Genomic DNA, 22,286 nt, shown 5'->3' on the forward strand with positions numbered 1-22,286 from the left:
TATTGCTTAAGAAAACAAAGAGATTTAAGGGAGACTGGACTTATTGTTAAAGAGTGTGGGTGCTAAACTGTTAAATGAACAATATGGACTCTACATTTAGATTCATATTCAATCTTAATAATTTTAGTTTAACTCAACAAAATGATAACTTTAACCCTAATTCCCAATTGAAATATTTCAAAAAGAAAATCTCTATAACCGTGACGGTGAAGAGATAATTTATCTTCAAATCGAAAAATCACTTCGTAGATTTCTTCTTTAATTTTCGCTTCATCAACAAGATTTTAGCATATTTAAAATCAATGTTTGATTGCAATCGATTGATGAGAATTTCTAGAAACTGAAAAAGAGGAATTACTCTTAAATGCAAAACATAAGAGTTAGGATTATAAGAAAATTCACTATATCCTTTCTTGGATTTTTAGTGTCATACCCCCCAAAATCCAACACGAATCCCAAGGATTCCTTTGTTATATCTCAAGGTATGATAAACTAACCCAATCCATTTTAACATATAATAATTAATAAATGTTCATGTTTAATAGTTATAACGTAGTGAGAGACTATAATTAATAGACAATAATCAGAGTTTTCGAAAACTAACGTCAATCATAATCTTAATCCATATTCAAACCTTAAAAGACACAATCTCTCCAAATAGATACAAGTCGCTCAAAATATAGAACATAATCAATTGTTAAACCTTATGACAATTCTCAAGTACAAGGAGGATGCAACTCATCATCATAAGTCTCATCAAGAATCACTTCGTACGACTCACCATAAATTAGCTCCTCAATAGTCGTGTAATCTAAAATGGTGAATGGTAGGATGAGTAACGGGAAATTACTTAATTGGAAATATAACGTTCTAACGTCTAGTGACAACATGCAATGTATAATCATGTTGATCATTTAAATAATATAGATTTTATCATAGCATAATGTAGTTATGCAATTTTCAAGTACGAAATATCGACACTACATGGATTTTGAGTCACCATCATTTTCTTTTAAAGAAAAAATGTGTGAATAGACACTCAAAAAATAATTTTAAAAAATCGATTTTTGTTTGTAGTGATTCTTGTTGGGATAAGGTACTAATCTACCTAAGATTTAGGTAAGGGGGTTTATTTTAGAAAATATGGAAGGCATTTAACACCCTATTTTCTCCACCTTAGGTGATAACCTTAAATTCGATCATTTTTTTTAAATAAAAGAAAAAAAATCGAGAAAATTCATTTTTGTATCCTTGAGTTTAAGGGGCTTTAATCTTAGCCTATATAATGAGGGCTTACTTATTAATGAAGGAGCTCTATTGTGATCAATGCTTTTGAAACACATTTTTTGAAAATATGAGCTTTGTCAGTCAAGGGCTCATTCTCATGAAATCAGGGGCCACTTTACCTTAACCTCGAAAACGATTCTATGGTGGGTGCAAAGTATGTAGGGGGTTTTTTAGAAAAGACTTTGGAAATAGTCTTCAATCCCTACCCTGTCGATCGTTTCGAAGCCCAATCTACTAGGTGTAGGTAAGGGTGTCTACTACATTGTAGCGTTGTACTAAAACATAAAATAAAATAAAGGGGTATAGAACGGGAAAATATGGAAGGGAAAGAAAGGGGATTAATGTTTCGTTTCCCTTTTTTATCATCATCCTACCTTGTTCTTGATTCAATCTTTTTTAAGCTCCTTTCTTGATCTTTAAATGTGTCGTTTGATATTGAATTTGGGTGTATAAAAATTGAGAGCTGAGGTACTTGTAGTGTGAAGGTTTGAGGTTGATAGATTTTTAGATTAAGACTTGTAGGATTAAGGTTATGAATTGAGGTTTTAGTGGATTTGAGATAAGTAAGTGATTTGAGAATTGAGAGAGATGCGAGTGGTGAGGCTTGAGAAAGACAATTCAAGCATAGGGAATTTGTGAGAAAGGGATGAGTTTTTATAGAACTTTGAGATGACTTTTATGAGGCAAGATGAGTTGAAAATAGGAAATGATAGAAAATGATATGAGGAGTAGAGAATTTGTGGTTAGGGAAGGGAAAATTTGGTAAAAACGGGTTAATTTGGGTTATTTAACCCATACAAGTTGAGTGTTAGATAAGGTTAAGGGGTGTGAGTATTGGGTTAAAAGAATGATTATGTATGGGAGGTAGGTATTTTAATTTTGGAAGGGTGAAGGATATTTTGACATGTATCCTAAAAGGGTAGACATGTGTAACTTTATGGTAGATTAGGTGAGGAGATTAAGGATAAGGCACGTGTGGATTGCTTGTGATGAAAGTTTGGAGAAAATGATAAAGGTGGGTTATGATATGGGGTGTGGGTTGATTATCTTTTTTAAGATAATGATAAAATTGGGTAAATTAATTTTGGAAGGTGGGTTGTGATGGTGACAAGTATCCATCTTGATGATCATTGATTATTTGTGTTGATTGATTGAGTTATGGATATAGATATGATTTTGGGCTTAAGTATATGTTTGCTTTAGAATGGACTTTTGTATATGTTGGGTTTAGGATTGGGTAGTTAAAATTGGGGTTAGGGTTAGGATGGAAATTAAGGAATTGACTAGGGTTAGGTTGAGAGATTTTTTAGGAGTTGGATGGGTTAATGGGCTTGCAATGGGCTTAGGGCTTGATGGTAGGTTGTAGTGAAGATGATTGGGTTTAAAAGTTAGATAGGCTTTATTGTGGATCCATAACAAAAATATTTAGTTTATGAAGATTTGAGCCCTCAGACTTGTTGACAGAATACGATTTTAGGGTTCTTTTAGAGTGAGGCCTATTCAAATTGGGGTGTCTACATATAACATTCAAATAATGACTAATTGAATAAAAGTAAGCAGTTGTAATATTATTAATCTATCATTTCTATCATAAAAATAATCTACATACCTTCAAAATTTTAAAAACATTTATATATCATCACATAATAAAGAAAATGCATAATACAAACACTGTAGTGTAATCGATAATAGACTTTAGGAACACGTTGATATAACTGCTTCATCTCTGGAAAATCAATATTCTAATACTAATCTTTGGTGTGAAACTCCATCGTTTTCATCTGATTTTGTGGTCAATCAATGCTACCACAGTTGGATGACCATTCATCCGACTGAAATGTATCTCACAATATGCTGGAATGTGTGTTAACATTATGTTGAAAATGTACCTGACACAAAAATAGTGATCAAAGATCTCTGTTATAATAATCGAAGGAGTGAGACATGCGTTCTTTGAAATTTCTTTTCGGATTTTTTCAAAAAACTTTGTCAAAAACTTATTTATCCTATTTTCTTTCCTTAAATATTTAAGGTAATGTAAAAATAATTTATTTAACATAAATAGAAGTAAATCTATAGAATCAAATATCTAAACATATATGATTTAAAGTGAATCAATCTTAAATAAAAAAGTCCAATAAAACACTTTTAATAAAATTATATTTCTTAAAAAACTAGTAACTAAAAGGTAGAAGGGAAGATTTCCTACTTGTTTTACATCTCTTTTGGTGCAATCTCGTTAATATTGAATCCCAATAATGCTCCTTACTCGTAACCTCAAACTTAGATTTTATTCCCATATTTGGTTTAATTCGAAGATTTCGACGAGACGAAATTTTGTCTTCTCTATAGAATCTTGGTTCTTACTCTAAGGTGATCGAATTATCGTTTGAAGGTTTAGGATTTGGAAAACTTACATTGAAGCATAAAAAAGAAGAAATCCGAGATTCTCTTCTAAGTTTGGTATTTATATGAAATTAGGGATAAAATGATCATTTATATAATTATTTTCTTTTGTTAATAACTTAATGCTCGAGACTCCAATTTACTCAAACTTCCATTTTGGATAATTTTTTTATACAAGTCGAACAATATCCTTAGATTTTTTTGAACTAAATCTATGAAAAATTCATATTTAATGGGTTATTTACACTCTTGTTGATACATATACTAATTTTTTCATTTGAACTTCGATTTTCATATATTAATCTGAACTATATTTTCTAAACTTATTCTCCTAAATCTTTTTCCAATATCAATTCTAATATTAACTAAATTCTTTTAAGATACGCATAATATATAAAAATTTAATTACCTTGGGGATGCGTAATAAATGTTTAAAACATTACAACCTCTTCCACTAAAGGGAATTCGTTCTAAAAATTAAAACGTACATCAATCAAAGAATAAGTATGTATTTAATCCTTTAAATAGTCCTCACAATTAATATTTAGATTGATTTATACATATCTACTTTTTATTCCTTGTTGTGTTTTTGCGATATTTCCACAAAGCTTTTATCTAATTAGAACTTAGTATTAAGACCTTATTCATCGATGTATGTTATTTATCAAATTATAAAGTAGTGACGTATTTATCCTATTTTCTTTCCTAAAAATTTTAAATAACATAAATAGAAGTAAATATATAGAATCAAATATCTAAACACGAATGATTTGAAGTGAATCAACCCTAAATAAGAAATCCCAACAAAATACCTTTGATAAATTTATGTTTCGTACAAAACTAGTAGTTAAAAGGTAGAAGGAAAGATTTTTTACTTATTTTGCATCTCCTTCGGTGCTTTTTTATTAAGATCAAAACCCAACAATGCTTCTTGCTCAAAATATCAAATTTAGATTTTGTTCCCAACAAAATCGACTTAAATCAACGATCCTAACAAAGCAAAGCATTTTTTTTTCTTCGCAGACTCTTGGTTCGCGCTCTAACATGTTCGAATCATCGCTTGATGGTCTAAAGTTTGGGTAACTTACATTGAAATAGAAAGAAGATGAAATATGAGTTTTTCTTTTAAGTTTAGTATTTATATGATACTAGGGACGAAATGATTATTTATGCAATTATTTTCTTTTGTTAATAATTTAACACTCGATACTCTAATTTCTTGACTATTCTGTATACTTCTACTTGTTTAAAATGTAACGTATCAAGCCCCCCGGTCCTTGAGGGCCTCATTCCAGCTCTGTTTCACCTTTGAGGGGAGTATAGATAATCTTTTATTACCTTCGTCGAAGTCAATTAAAGTATAAAACTCATAGCGTGGGAGGACGGATAGATAGATATGATGTCCTACTCGTCCTTGTAGTCCCTCAAAGATGAATTCTAACATTTCTTCCTAGGGTAAAGAACTTTTCCCACTGCCATTTTTTCAATCGGTCCTAACTTTCTTTTATTAATTAGTAATTGGAACAACAACATATAACAAAAAAAAATGTTAGCGCCTCACTCGATACTCGCTTAAACAACCTTGAGCACTATGGTGCCTTTGACTTTAGGTTGTACATTTGCTAGCACATAATAAAAAGATTTAGAATCAATCACACATTGCAAACTTATAGTCTATTTAAGATAATTTTTCGATATGAATCTAATATTATCCTCGAATTTTGTTGAAACGAATTATATAAAAAACTCATTTTAATGGGTTATTTGCATATTTATCGATGCATATACGAATTTTTCGTTTGAGCTTCGATTCTCATATATTTAGAACCTAAATTATGTTTTTCAAATGTTCTAAACTTATTCCCCTAAACCTTCTACAAGACTATTATAATACTAACTAAAATTTTTAAGATACACATAATATAAAAAAAATTAATTACCACGAGATGCAGGATAAATGTTCAAAACATTACATTGAGAGACTACGATTGGAGAGAGCCCGATGCGAGCATATGGTTGGTCTAGGTAAAGTCCATCTCTTTAGGGCTAAGTTAGGGTTCAACCAAACTCAACCTAAACCGCCCCATTGCTAGCCCTACAAAGTAATAAAGTAACTCATAAAAAACTCTAGTAAAATAATATATGATTATACATTACGTCATAATGCACAAAAAATGAATGTTCTTACCATCACAAAAGCAGTCATTTTCAAAGTAGTGGTTTTTTAATTACGACTGACCAAAACAGTCGAAAAAAATGACTATTTTAGACAGTCATTTTTTCTAGATTTATAATAAAAAATAAATTTTTTCTGGATTTATAATTAAAAAAAATTACTTTTTATTAGTCGTTTAACCCTATCCATCATAAACAAGCACAATCATCGTACCTTTCTTTATGTGTGGGCCATGAAATGGAAGACCTCATCTATATCATGTATGCTACTAAGTTGATATATCATGGATATAAAATGGTCCTATTCACCACTCTCACTTAATGTTTCAGATTTCTTTCAAGTAAAAAAAAATAGTTTTCATGATAAGTTTAACACTTTAATAGACCCTTGGCACAACTAACATGATGTCAACCCAATGTCCCTTTAGTAGAATCAGAATGACCACATTGACCATATTACACTTAAGGCACCCACCATAACAAAGCTTGCTCAGACAATTTGCAACATAAGTGACAGTTTCAAGTTATGAGATTGTAGGATTTGTGTTCAAAATGATGCATGCTCGTGTGTGGTGCATCATCCCATGTTAGAGTTGTCCCATTTTTTGTCTATCTGTACCATAACTACCACTGTATCGAAGGAGATAGTTGTTAGAGATCTGTTGAATATATCAATTGTGTTTAATATGAATTTAATCTAAGGCACATAAATGGGAAAAGTGATGCTGTAAGAATCATTGATTTTATCCAGTTTTTACCTGACAAAGATGAAACGAAACCTTTAGTTGACATATATGAGAAAACAAAGCAAAAGAATAACCGTCTAAACAATACATGCACATTCCAACAAATAAGCTGTCCCAAAATGGAAAGAGACTACAACAATAAATTGATGGCAAAAGTTTACAAGTTAAATTAAATTATTTTTGATGTAAATGTAGTAGTAATCTGATTGATATTCAAAATGTTCGGAGCTCAAGCATCAATGAACATCAATCATAAGTCACAACCTACGAAGTCCCTTTCAGAAGGTATTTAGATTCTAAGTCTAAGACACTTTGATGTGATATTTGTTTCTTGCATAAGGTGCGGGGACGTCTCTAAAAATCCTTGGCTATTAACATGACTTTTAGAATGTGTTCCTACTATAAATACTAGCAGTTATGACAATAAATGCATAGAATGCTATTAATATTTTTAAAATCAATTTATATAATTAGATAACACTTTTACAAGACTATGGAACTTGACTAAGTCAACAAGTTTTTGAAATACTTCACCAAGTCGAGATTGGAGATATCTAGAATCATTTATCAGTAGAATTTAAAATTTTGTTTTGATCTATAGAATCTTTTTCCAAACTTTTTTTTACTAAGCAACAACTCTTCTAGTCATTATGTACAGTTGAAAAGATAATATTGTTCTCTTACTTAGGCTTGTTTACTTGGAAGATAGTCACAACCAACACATGCATTCAACAAGTTGACAAGATGGATGACATGACAACATTTGATTGCTATACATTGCATTTGTTTTAGGAATTGGGTAGATAGCATGCCTTCATATGAATAAATGCACAAGAAATCTAAGATTACTAAGTAATAAGTCAAGAAGTTAGGGACTTACAAAGGCACCATTAGTGCAATTGTATATACTATAATATAATATGTCCTATGCATCTTGTATTCAGGGACCAGATCTTCCATAACGTCTCCTTGGATGTAGATCAAGCCACACCTGAAAGAAGGATGAAAAAAGATTATAGAATTCAAGATAATAATTTTGTGGCGCCTCGCCAATCGCTAACACAAATTCCCATGTCAGATCTCGAGGTACTAGGTGGCACCTCGAAATTTCGGCATGGTCTCCTCTGTTTATGTTAGTATTCCAAGGCGTTTAACCTGCACCTGATAAACGACATACAATCTTATATACATATACAAAATATAATACTAGCAGCAGTCTATATACGTTTAATAACGTACGAAAGATCAGAGTGCGGAAGAATAACCAGAATACATGATTATACAATTATTTCTCACTCTAACAAAAGTCCTAATGCTCATAACAAAATCTATAATACTTTTGGACAATTCGATATCATTAGGGGGTATAACCCTAATACTCACCAAGTGACAGACTCTGGCTGTCTATCTGACCCACCAGATGATTCTCACTCAGGTTCTACACCTGCCTTGCGAAGCTTTGGATCTAAAACTAAAAAAAATGGAGAAGGAAAGGGTGAGTAACAATGGTTACCCAGTAAGGAATAACACAATTTCTGCTAATAACCTCTTCTAACATGAACGAATAAACATACTAAATCATTTTAAAATATACAACATTTTACAGAAGAAACTACGATTAACTAGTACATATAGTCAGGGATGAACAACTAAACATTTTAAAACTGACATTACATCAATCAACAGTACTCACTATACCATTTTCTTTATGTACAAATCTAATTTATCAAATGGAAACATTAAACATGCATTTCATTTTATATATCAAAGTAAAGCAACATATACATAATACACAATGGTGGAGTATTGTAATTAGAGAGTTGGGATTCAAGACTGGATCGCTCTCAGTCGGGACATGATGTTATAATTCTTCTCTGATTTTTAGTTCCTGATTTTGTGGTCGGTCGCTGCACTTACTACGTTTGGTTGACCATTTATCCGGTTCAGGCTGGCTGTTTGACATAACCGTAAGTAATGGGTCTCTTTTCGATGTGTCAGAACGTTCGACTACTATAAATTGTTAGTGATCACTGACTAATCATCTTCGTCTATGCCTATCAGGCATGCATGTGATTCCCAAATATACAAACTATTCGTATACGATCACCTTTATATTACAAATTCACTGGTAAAGATAGAGAGGAATAACCCGGATTCCAGTTGTGACTCCACTCTCATATGCGTCCCATACCACGTATGAGCTTGGTGGGCCTTACCGTACATCCCAGGATAGTACACCACTCCGGATGATATGACACACTATCCCTTCAGGCATTCACAAACTCTTTAACAGCTCACAAAATAGTTATACATATATATATATATATATATATAGATATATATATATAGATATATTATTTTCATTTGAAAACAAAAGAGAAATTAACAATACAAGGTTGAGAATAGATATCCAGTTTCCTACCATGCAAGTGTGGCCACCCGGCCTAAAATAAATAACATAACGGAAACGTAAACAGCGCCTCGCGCTAACAGAAATTTAAATAAACATGCAACCAATAATATTATCCCTGGATATCTGTTCACCAACCTACACACAACACAACAACGTAAAATGCAGACATCACCCCTCGGGTGTGACTCTGACATTTTACCGTTTCATACCCTTTTTCCCTTTTTCCGATTTTTACAGTTTTCAATCTCTTCATAAAATATCCATTTTCTGATATTCATCAACTCAATATGAGTTCATTGAATATTAAATCACATTTTCAACTATAGAATTTATTTCTATCAATAATAAAAAAAATACAAATTTCATATCAAAACGGGATCCGAGCAGTGCACAAGACCCAACTGACAGAAATAACACGATAAAATATCTTATCCACGTACAATTTGTTAAAAAATACAATTAAACATATCAAACATGCAATTTCTAGCTTGAATTTTTAAATAACAAAAGAATTCTATATTTTGGAAACTCACCACAAATTTTAAATAAAATCCTAATGTAATTTTCACAATCTACGATTACTAATAGAAATTTAGAGTTCCTTACAATCTCTAGGCGAAAGGATCAAAGCACGTGCGCGGAAATCAAGGCGATTGGCACGAAAATCGAGACGGACCAAAATTTGAAGCGGCTGATTTTCAAAATCGGCCTGGTGGTTTTGAAGATCTTGATGTGCTCGTCTCTTCTCCCTTCTACGGTGAAAGACGGTTTGACCCCGAAACGGATGAAATCCGAGGTTAAAGTTACGAAATCTTCGTATATATGTACGGTTGATTTTCAACGATACGAGGTGAAAAAGACGAGAGAATGGAAGGAATTTGGATGGGTTATATAGAGAATGAGGTTGCGGACGTTTCTCCCTTCTGCGTCGGAAGACGGCTTGACCCCGAAACAGACGAAATCTGAGGTTAAAGTTTCGAAATTTTCGTATACAAATACGACTGATTTTTGACGATATTGGATGAAATAGAAAGTGAAACGAAGAATGGTTGGGTGAGTTTTGTAGAAGTCGAGGCTGCGAACGTTTCTCTCTTCTGCGTCGGTCGTCGACGGTGAACCCGTTTGCGAGAGATCTGAGGTTGAAGATCAGTTAAAAAAATAAAAGAATTTCGTTAATTATCGCGGCTTTGGACAGGTTTGGGAAGATGGTGATTAAAAAAAAATATTAAAAAAAATAAAATTTTATTTATATAAACTTTGGGACGAAATCGGTATTTCGCCTATTATTTCAATCGATGATAACTTGACCGTCCGGACTCCAAAACTGACAAATGAATACTCTATTTCGTCTAATTTTTCGTTCCGGATCTAATGGTATAGTCAATTTCTACAAATTATATCTCCATAAAAAATTTATATTTTTGGCCTGAGGTGACCCCTAAACTTGATGTCGTTTTCGTTTTGATGATAATTCGACTTCCTGATCTCCAAAAATGACAAATAAATAGTCCATGTTCAATAATTTTTTGTTACGAACCCAATGGTATGATCGAATCTTAATAATTATTTATCTACCAACAAGTCACTATTTTAGCCTGGTCCGACCCGATAATCGAGGATTTTGTAACTTTTATATTCAGACTCGCATTTGAGCGTGCTTACAGACTAAACTATGTCTTTCAATCATTTTGAATCTAATGGTGAGGTCAGATTCCATTAAAAATGATCAGAAACATCATAAAATTTTACCCCTAAGTCCCACTTTCAAGATTTTCTTAAAATTCCACTATTTATTTTTTCCTCGAGATACGACTTAAAAATTTGGGGTTTTACAAATCTTCCCTCCCAAACACACATATGCCCTGCACCACACATATGCACACATCCCTACCCATCTAGACATCTCTAACATTTGTAATTCTATAATCTACAAAAAATTGTTTTTCTCATTTCAACATGTTGAAATGCCATTTTAGACATAAGAAAATGCGACTGAATGAGTACTAGAGCAAAATAAAATGCGATTGAATTGTGAGTAAGGTTCAAAGTCTCATTTTAAGGAAATTTTTAGGTCAGTCCTAAACATTGAATGTTCGGGGTCACTTTTTTTCTTTTGGTCTCGGTCAAAACTGGAATGCTTCTCCGAAATTTTTTGAAAATGGAACAAACTTTGCACTGTGATTGTAAGTTTGTGAAATTTTATCAGCTTATTATTTTATTTTTCCTTTCTTTTCTCTGACCATCCAAAAAAATGTAGCAATTCAGATGATCAAGATAATCAACATATTAATATTTTGCATAGAAAATGTCCTACATATGAGTCACAAGGAACTGTACGCAATGATATATGATCCTTGGGGTTTGTAGGACAAGTAGCTCAGATTTTCCCTCTAGCCTAAAAACTCAAAACACATTAGGTGTAACACCCCGGATTTTCAACTCATATCTCGAGGAAATTAAATGGTGAGATTTGGAAGAAAATATCGAAGGAGAAACTTAGAGTAAAATACTCGGATCTTGTTATGATTAATTTCGAGGAAAATCAACTTCGCCATTAGATTCAAAAGGATCGAAATATATACATTAGCCTGTAAGCAAGTCCGAATTCGAATTCGGATAGAGAAGTTATAGAATCCTCGAATTTCGTGTTAAGTGAGACCCAAGACAGTGGAATTCCGTTAGAGCGAGAATCAAAAAGATTTGATGATACCATTAGATCCGAATCGAAAAATTATTCGAAATGGTATATTCGTTTGTCGTTTTCCGAGTCCGAATAGTTAAGTTATGATCGAAACTAGAAATGATGGGGAAATTACAAGTATACCCTCAGCCCTCTTATAAAAGAAAACTCACATTCTTTTATTTCCTTTCACTTTTTCATTCCTCTCCAAAGAACCCAACTCAGCCATTTTCTAGACCTAGGGTTTGAACCCATTCCTATCAAGATCTATCCCAATCAAGTCCGTGTTGAACCTCGACGAAGAAGGCAAAGTCGTCGGCGTTGTCGAGCTCTACGTCCTCACCCCATCCAACCTCCATTTCCTCTTCTTTCTCTTGGTCTCCCACAAGAATCAGCAAGTGAATTTTTGTATAATCACTTGGAACCTCATCCAAATCGTAGGAGAGTCGTTGTTGGTCATTAGGAAGCGGGGATAACACCTTCAAAGAGAGTTTCACAACCAACCACTCCGTTGGCACCCGAGTTCAACCACTTGCGGAACTTCGAGCTGCCTAACATTGATCCTTAGTGTTGATTCATCACCATTGGCGTCCACAACCAAGTAAGGGACTTCCAATTCTTATTGGTAGCTTTAGATTTCCGAAATGTGCATTTAGGGTTTTAAAACAAAACTTATTATTTGCATTTAAATCGTAGAAAGTTGTTGTTCGATTTCAAATTCATGGTAGAAGTAGGTGTTTTGCTTATGTTTGATCGAATTTTGATAACAAAATCGTGGGTGGGTAGAATGGTTCGAAGAATGGAAAAGGAAATCGAAAAAGGGATCGAAAAACCCAAAAATCGCGAGTGAGGTTCAGGTTGTAGGCGGGTAGGGTCGGTGCCACCGGCACCTACCGAAGGCATTCTGTCGGTCCCACCGACAGAATGAGGTTTCTGCCACCGACGAAACCAAATAACGCGATGAAATTTTATGCTGTCGGCAGGACCGTCGGTCCCACCGACATCTGCCGAAGACCAATCTGTCGGTTCCACCGACAGAATCTGGTTTCTGCCACCGACAGCACTGTTCTGAGTCAGAAACAGACTCTGACTCTTGGCCTGACTTCCTCACACCTTATACACTATTTCTCACCCTTCATTTCATTAAAAACATTAAAGTAAATGTCCTCTTTAATTTTTACTTTCCATTTACTTTAAGTTCTTTAATGAAATTAAGGTTTTACCCCCCATTTCGGAACAATGGGAATGGTTTTAAGATCCAAATCTCAAAGGATCAAAATCCGAATTTTGGTTTCAAGAACAAAACGTAATTTTTGACGTTTTCGGCAAGTTTTCAAAATGAAATAACTTTCGCGTTTCTTTGAATTAGATTACAAAAACTATATGGTGTCGAATCTCATGATCGAGACTTTCATTTCGAAAAACCCGTTTTCAATTTCGAAAACTTTGAAAAATTGAGTTTCTGACACTTAGCCAAATTTTCACCAGCTTTCTCTATTTTTAACAGCTTTGGTCCCAAGCATCGCTGGGACCTTGTTTTTGAATAAACTTCGGTGGTTTTCAATGGAAAGACCAAAAGAATGACTTTGAAAGATTGAAAATGAATGGTTGATTTGAAAGGATGAAAAATGAGAATGTTGAGAGAATGGGAAAAGGGAATGAACGGTAAAATGGCAGAATCACGCCCGAGGGGTGATGTCTGCATTTTACATTGTATGTTGTATGTAGGTTGGTGAAAGGATATCCAGGTTATTAATGAAAGGGTTGCATGTTTATTTCCGATTATGTTAGCGCTTGCGCTGAGTACTGTTATTTATTTTAGGCCGGGTGGCCACAGTTGCATGGTAGGAACTGGATATCCGTTCTCAACCCTGTTCTGTTAATTTCTCTCTTTTGTTTTAAATGAAAAATCATATATGTACGTAGCTACTTTGTGAGCTGTTAAAGGGTTTGTGAATGCCTGAAGGGATAGTGTGTCACATCATCCGGAGGGGTACACTATCCTGGGATGTACGGTAGGGACCACCAAACTCATACGTGGTATGGGACGCGTATGAGAGTGGAGTCACAACTGGAATCCGGGTCCATTCCTTTCTTATCTTTACCAGTGAACGTGTTTTGTAAAGGTGGTCGTATACGAGTGGAGTGTCCTTTGGGAATCATATGCACGCCTGATAGGCATAGACGAAGTTGATTAGTCAGTGATCACTAACAATCTAGTAGTAGTCGAACGTTCTGACACATCGAAAAGAGACCCATTGCTTACGGTCACGTCAAACGGCCAGCCTGAGCCGGATAAATGGTTCCGCAAGCGTGGTAAACACGACCAGCCACAAAATCAGGAACTACGATGTTATTGAGGAATATCATGTCCTGACTGGGAGCGATCCAGTCGTGATCCCAACTCTTTAATTCCAATACTCCACCACTTGTATTATGTATCTGTTGTTATATTTCGAATTACAAACTGAGAAGCATGTCTATTATTTTAATGTTGTCAACATTATTTGCATAAAATGAAAAATGTATTGTGAGTATGGATAATTGATGTTATGTGTAATTTTTAAACTGTTTAGTTGCTCATCCCTGGCTATATGTACCAGTTGATCGTATTTTATCTTGTAAAACCTTGCATGTATTAAAATGTTCAGTATGCTTTATTCGATCATGCTTAGGAAGGGTTATTAGTAGGAATTGGCTGTGGACTTGCTGGGTAACTTTCGTTACTCACCCTTTCCTTCCTATTTTTTTAGTTTCAGCACTTGCAGCTACCGAGACAGGCGTAGAGTCAGTATTCGAGGAGTATCTGGTCGGTCAGATCGACGATCAGAGTTTATTGCCTGGTGAGCACTAGGGCCACATCCCTTAGAATTGCCAGTTTCATCCAGGATGTATGTAGTTTTTGGATTGAGAGTTTAGGCCTATGTTAGAGTGAGAGTAGTTTGCAAGCCTGTATATGATTAAATCTTCCGCACTCTGATCTATTTACATATTAGATGTAATTAGTCTTCCGCTGTTATTTTCCTGTATCTACATTTTTATATACAGGTTTTGTTATAAATTGGTTTATCAGGTTTGAGTTCCGTGAAACGCTAACATAAACAGAGGAGACCATGCCGAAATTTCGAGGTGCCACCTAGTACCTCGGGATTGGGCCTTGGGATTTGTGTTAGCGTTTGGCGGGGCGCCACATTAGGCAACCTCCCTTGCACACTATTTGTAAATGTGCATAAAATGAATTCAAAATAGTGTTAAATATAGTAATCATGGTATTAGAAGCAACTAGTTCAAACTTCGAAGACACGTGTCAACTAATTTGTTTTATTACATGTGACATGACCAAAATAACACATCTACCATCAAAGTGTGGCTGAGTTATGTGATGCGCATCACCTAAAAAGATGTTAATATCTTGTAAGAAACCAATCTAGAAAATAATAGCATAATTATAGTCATATCCAAATCCAAAAAGAAAACTTGATATTCTATAGCCTTGAACTTCAGCATAAATTTTTGCCCTTTGTTCTTGTGCATGCACTAGCTCCTATGTATCAAAAAAGAAAGATATTATCAAGTGAACTTATCACAAAGAGGTGACCTACAATATGGAGATGCTAAATAAGACCTGAATCACACCTAGTTATAAACAAGCATTATTCAATTAGAAAGACAAACTAATTAAAGGGAAGGGGGAAAAACAAAACCCATGAAATAAGAGTATAATATGATTGTTCAAAAGAAAATTTAGTATCTTTAACTTCAGATAATACAAGTCAAGAGTGAACAATTAAGCTATAAACAAATCGCTACGGTGTTTGGTCTGGACATTATTGGACAAAATGCATACACATTGATCAAAATTATGTTAAAGTAAATGAAAGACTGGTTCCATTGAACTAACTAGAGAAAGAATTGTATAGACTCACCTCCAAAACCATGACAGCAGAACCTTCACCTATCCTGTAAATTAAAAATATGTTAAAGGGAAGGAAAAGATAGAAAGGGAAAATACAAGAAAATATATTAAAAGCTAAAATGTTCTCTTTGCATGTCTGACTATAACATATGCCATTGTTAGTTAAGCCCATCATAGAGATTAGATTCATTAAAGTCTAGAAGAAAATCTTGAAATGACTCATTTAAGATGTATTGTGATGTTCGTCGTTGTTTGTAATCATGTTTCCCTTCCAAGTGTTGATTCTCCCTTCAAGTGCTATATCCATTATTAATCTTGTTTTCTTATTGGGTGATACCATGTTAACAATCAAAAGAAGAAAGTACCCTATTAACAAAAAGTACTTTCATGCTTGATGCAGAAAAACTACATAATACCTTTTTTATTTTCTTTTTTATTTTATTTTTTTGTGTATGGGGGAGGGGGGGATTTAAAGATAGAAGAAGAGTCCGTAGAAGGCGTAATTTTGGAAAAAGAAATCGCAAGAACAATAGAACTAACATAGATGCTACAAATAGTTTAGATGATGCAAGATAGTCAGAAAGTTAGTTTTTACGCTGAAAACTTTTAATATTCATTAATAAGTGAGGATCATTACCTAGAAAATCCTGCTATTGATAAAACATCTATGCTGGACTATGTTCCTCCAGCAACCATAACATCTAAATCTCCAAACTAAATCACCTTTGCAGCATCCCCAATAGAATGTGCCTCGGTAACACAAGTTGTTATCGTAGCGTGATTTGGGCCCTAGATTCAAGTGTAAGACTTTGAAACAATTCCTTAATGTTAAATTAATAAGCACATGTTATCCTTAAGAATATACAAACACATTTAAGAAAAAATTGAGAATAAAGAACACATTTGACAAACCATAGACATATCAAGGATGATGGGCACGATGATGATGATCCTACAACTAATGTGATATATAAGTGTTACCAACTCATTAATCTGGCAATTAAACATCAACATCATAAAACATAAAAAAAAAATTATATTAGATGCACACCACCAAAAGAAAATAATCCAGTAATTCACTATTCTTCATATCCCAATGGAAAGTACTATTCTATTGTCACACTGTGAACTGTTGATATTGAAATAATCTTGAGGACAATAGAAATTATGATGAAAATACCTTAAAACTAAAAAATAGAGTGTTTGTGTATTTCTTTATCTTTTTTGTGTATGTGTGTGTGTATGTGATGGGGGTGGGGGGGAGGGAAGAAAAAAAATTATACAAGACAACTACTTATGCTTTATGAATTCAAATGTTGGTTTAACAATAAATAACACATTTATATAATGAATTAGAGTAGATATGAGGATGTTGAGATGAATGACCGTTAAGACTAAGAAAGACATGATAATAAATATGAGTGCATTCGAGGAAGTTTATAAATAACTCCAATATGAGATAGAAAAAGGGGAAATTGTTTGATATGGTTTGTGTATGTGAAAGAATATCATAATAATATCAATGAAAATGAGTGTTTGGATGCAAGTCGAGGGACTCTAAAAGAGAAAAACAAAGATGTAAAATGACATGAATGGAGTAGAAAAATATATGGAGCAAAACTTGACAAAGGATTTTGTTCGTGATACTATAAATGGCGGAATAATGCACTATATGTAAACAAAGGGTAATATAAATTTCTGAATTAAAAGAAGGGCTTAGACCCATAATTCGGATGGTTTGATAGATTGCAAAATAACTTTGTGGGCATGGGTTCAAGTCCAACTTATCCATCAAAAAATAAAATAAAATCCAAAGAAGGCAATTCAACATCATATCATAAATTTTGGAGAAAATAAATTGTAAGGGTGCTACCTAAAATGTTTTAGAAATAATGTCGTCATGGTAGGAAACATTGTTTTAGCAATTATAGCAACTGTGCAATCAAAGCCCAACCAATTCCGCCATTAAACGAAAATATTAATATTAACAAACCCTTTAGTGATCTAAAAATTGAAATATCATATAAACACCAATCAATAACTATGAAACAGAATAACAAAACAACATTATTAGTGCATTTTAGTGCATTCTTGTACCAAAATTGAAATCCATTCTCAAAGTTTAGCATGAGTAAATTGCAGCTAAGTGCAGTTAAATCTGAAGCTCTCTTTAGTTACAACTCAAAGCTACCTAGTTCTGTCTTTGATTACATGGATCCTTCCAAACCTCTTTAAATTTTCCTCTATAGAAAAAGTTCACACATATCAAATGAACGGGTATTTATGGAGATTATATAAACCAATATAAAGAAAGTAAACTTAATGTAAAGATCCTAATTGATCAAAACACTAAAATTTAACTCAATATTCAGCCTCAAAACTAATTAGAGCATGTATGTATACTTATATAAAACATAAAACATAAAACATAATAGTCATTTCTTATAAATAGATGTTATGAAAATATGTAAAAAAAACTTTTGATTATTAAATGAATTTTGTGAGCTTTCCTAGAGTGTCCTCTAATAAATGATGGCCATCATAGAAGTATAATAGTTTACTTTGCCCTTACCATTCTTCACCATATCATGCATCAATATATTATACTATGCAAAAGTGATTAGGTGAAGGCTTATAGACCCCAAATTTTTGGGATGAGGTTCTAATGATCATGATGGTATAATTAAAGCATCTAATTTTAGTTGCTCTAGTTCTTATGTAATATTGGAAGGAAATTGTCACTTACCATTAAGAACAATACACAACTTGCAAGGGAATAATACTTACAATTGATTCAAAATCAGGGTTTGATAAATTGATGGAAAGATTTTCATCACTAACACCACTTGCACGTCAAATATTAAGTCACTATTACTAACATCCCAAATTCAGCAATGGAAAAAAGGGGAAAGAATCAGAATCTTTATTGAAATAGACTGGAGCTTGGCTTTGAAGTTATGAAATGTAACTCAAATCAATCCCCAATGCAAACCCAAGAATTCCAAATTCATCAATCTATATTCCAAATCTCATCAAATACATTCTTTATTCCATTAAAATTCCAATCAAGTAACCTATGCTGTCATACTATACAGTGTATTTATCAGAGAACCTTTCAAACTAAGAATATCATATATCTATTGTTATAGTACATATCCATCCAACTTACATTGTTCCAAATATTATATAAATAACAACCGAAATGGAGTTAAAAAAAACCTTAAAATAATTGAATTTTTATATAATGGATCTCTGATCAAGTTTAACACAAAGAGAGCTCCTAAGAACTCCAGATTAATATAGTTCAAAAATGGTCGGAACCTATTATAATATATTCATAAAAAATCAAAGATCTATTATCATGATTATCTGACCTAAAGAGAACATTTATCATCAAAGAAAAATAGGGAAGAAATATAAATAGATAAAAAATGATGAAATTGATACTCAAAATCATAACTATTGGAGTTAGATCTATCAAATCTGAGAAAACAACAACATTTACTATAGACAATGATTGCTAATGAGATCAAAGATCAGCGATTTCTCCAAGATCCATCCATGGTGTTAGGGTTTGTGCTCTCTCTTTATCAAAGATGGTAAAGAAAATGATAGATCTTTCTTTGAACAATTTTCTAAACTCACGAGGCCTTTTGAGTCTGAGTCTCAAGAAATTAGGAAAAATAATAACCTTAAAAAGATTGAACCCTCACTTCAATTCAAAGATTAGGAGAAAAAGGTGAGAACAACCACTAAATTCATAAATTGAGGAAAAAACTATGTTTACATAAAGGAATTTCAAAGAAAAACTAAGTGGCAGACAAAAAAAAAATGTATAAAACTCTAGCAGATCTTTAAGGAGAAACATACCTAGAGTAGTGATTTTTGAAGAAAACCATAGATCTTGGATGTTGCGGAGAGAAAAAGGTGCGAGAGATAGATACAAAGACAAAGAGATTGAGTGTGATTGAGAGAATTTGAGAGAATGCGAAAGAACGAGAGCGAGAGAGAGAGATAGAGAGAGTGATTGAGAGAGTGATTGAGAGATTTGAGAGAGAGATGGAGAAGAGATCGAGAGAGCGAGAGACAGAGATACAGGTCGAGCTGTGTGTGTGTGAGATAGAGAGAGATTTGATATAGTGTTGTTCATATAACTAATAATCTATATGTGAGTAGAAACGACGGTTAAATGACTGCTAAAAACTGTCGTAATTAATGATAGCCTTTACTAGTCATTTTTAGTACAATTATCGCGAAAAACATAATATGACATAGTGAGAGTCCTTCCAAATTTTACACTTCCCATCCTTTACCATAAGCAATATGCACTGATTCATTATGTTCTTCACTTAATGTTTGATTAATTGTACTTGTCATATTATTTTCTATATCTTATCAATCAATACTTGCGATTGGTTCCTGATTGCACTTCATATACATACATGATTTTAATGTACTCATTTTGTCGCTTCATCCATGAACGAGACCGAGTCATTTTAAACGAGATACCCAATTTATTTGAGTCATCTAGGACGAGATTTAAAAAAATGCCTTAGAATTAGAACAAACCCGTGTCTTTGAGACGACTTATCAATTCACTACAACATTTTTGATTTACAGCAACTGTTTATAACAGCGGATAATTTTATCTGCTTATATATATATATATTATATATATATATATATATATATATATATATATATATATATATATATATATATATATAGGGAAATGTTCAGCAACAAACATTTTGGCAAAACATTTTTCAAAACATGGGTTAGAGGTTTTGGAATGGGCTGATTTTTGGTGAGGATGATCTCTATGGTGAGGAGATCATCATCACCAAAAATCAGCCCATTCCAAAACTTCTAACCCCATCAAAAATGGTTTACAAAAAATGGACGGTCCACAATTTTTCAACTTATAAACTGGGGCTAGAAGTTTTGGAATGGGCTGATTTTTGGTGAGGATGATATCCTCACCATAGAGATCATCCTCACCAAAAATCAACCCATTCCATGACCTCTAACCCATGTTTTGAAAAATGTTTTGCCAAAATGTTTGTTGGTGAACGGGACCCATATATATATATATATGGGAAATGTTCAGCACCCTAAGCTTTACCACACACTTTAACAAACGTTTTTTGTCCTACATGGGTTAGAAGTTTTGGAATGAGCTGATTTTTGGTGAGGATGATTTCTATGATTAGAATATCATCCTCCCCAAAAATCAGCCCATTCCGAAATGTTTAGCCCCATGTTTACAAGTTGAAAAATCGTGGACCGTTCATTTTTTGTAAACCATTTTTGATGGGGTTAGAAGTTTTGGAATGAGCTAATTTTTGGTGAGGATGATCTCCTCACCATAGAGATCATCCTCACCAAAAATCAGCCCATTCCAAAACTTCTAACCCATGTAGGACAAAACACGTTTGTTAAAGTGTGTGGTAAAGCTTAGGGTGCTGAACGGGACCCTATATATTTATTGCAGTGGATACTTTTATCCGTCTCTATAAATAGAATTTGTTGCAGCGGATAATTTTATCCGTCTCTATATATATATATTGCAACATTTACTTTTATCCATCTCTCAACGGATAATTGTATCCGCCACTATAGGACTCCCCCGTACCCCCGATCTTCTTATTCAGTCCATATAGCAGCGGAAACATATATTTGTCACTAAAAAATCATTGTTTTTATATAAAAAGATTGGTTTAGTGAATTTTTTTTATCAATTTTTTTTAAAAATTGAATATAGTAGCGGATTAGACTATCCGCCACTAAAATAATCAAATTTATTTTTTTTATATTGAACATAGCAGCGGATTAATCTATCCATTAGTACAAAAATTGTTATTATTATTTTTTGGGTTTAGTGAGTTCTTTTTAGAAAAATTATCAGAAAAAACCTAATACAACATTATTTAACAAAAAGAATCCAATTTATTAAAAATTACAAAAACGATAACAAACCGACCATTCAATGGCCGATTTTTTTCTCTCTTTTTGATTTTTTAAATAAAAAATTAAATTTTTTATAAAATGAAATGGCCATTCAATGTTTGATTTTTTCTCTCTCTCTTTTTTATTTTTTAAATAAAAAAAAATTGATCGTTCAATGTTCGATTTTTTTCCTCTCATTTTTCTCTCCCTCATCTTCTTCTCATATAATTATTTGTAAGTGATATACTAAGAAACAAAAAAATTATCTTTTTTAATGTTGTTCATGATGAGAAGAGAATTTCAAAAAAATAAAAATTGGCAAAAAAAATAAAAATAAAAATAAAAATGAAGTATTTTTATGCGTGGTGTACCGTTACAAAAAACGATTTTTTTATTTTCATCTTCTTCTCATATAATTATTTGTAAGTGATACGCTAAGAAACAAAAAAATTATCTTTTTTAATGTTGTTCATGATTAGGAGAAAATTCCAAGAAAAAAATCCCAAATTTAAAAAAAAAAAAAGTGTTTTTATGCGTGGTGTGCTATTAAAAGAAAATGATTTTTTTTCTTCTTCTTCTCATATAATTTGTAAGTGATACGTTAAGAAACAAAAAAATTATCTTTTTTAATGGTGTTCATGATGAGGAGAGAATTCCAAGATAAAAATCACAAATTAAAAAAAAAAAATGTATTTTTATACGTGGTGTGCCATT

General features: G+C 32.9%; 1 long non-coding RNA gene across 3 annotated transcripts; it reads right to left on the reverse strand.

The window, feature by feature from the left end:
- Positions 1-5,794: 5,794 nt before the first annotated feature.
- LOC147394233 (uncharacterized) lies at positions 5,795-19,756 on the reverse strand. 3 transcript variants are annotated; one of them, XR_015181474.1, is made up of 7 exons: positions 19,494-19,756; positions 16,261-16,412; positions 15,634-15,667; positions 7,998-8,085; positions 7,715-7,775; positions 7,495-7,605; positions 5,795-6,626 (listed from the first exon to the last, which is right to left on the reverse strand). It is a non-coding gene; the product is annotated as an uncharacterized LOC147394233 (long non-coding RNA). The 3 variants fall into 3 exon arrangements; XR_015181475.1 differs by lacking the exon at positions 7,715-7,775 and having other exon boundaries at positions 7,998-8,079; positions 19,494-19,754; XR_015181473.1 differs by lacking the exon at positions 7,715-7,775 and having other exon boundaries at positions 19,494-19,751.
- Between the last annotated feature and the right edge of the window lie 2,530 nt (positions 19,757-22,286).

This window comes from Akebia trifoliata, chromosome 9 (assembly GCF_017979445.1).
Source record: "Akebia trifoliata isolate Shusen 1 chromosome 9, ASM1797944v1, whole genome shotgun sequence".
In the NCBI taxonomy this organism is placed as follows: Eukaryota; Viridiplantae; Streptophyta; class Magnoliopsida; order Ranunculales; family Lardizabalaceae; genus Akebia; species Akebia trifoliata.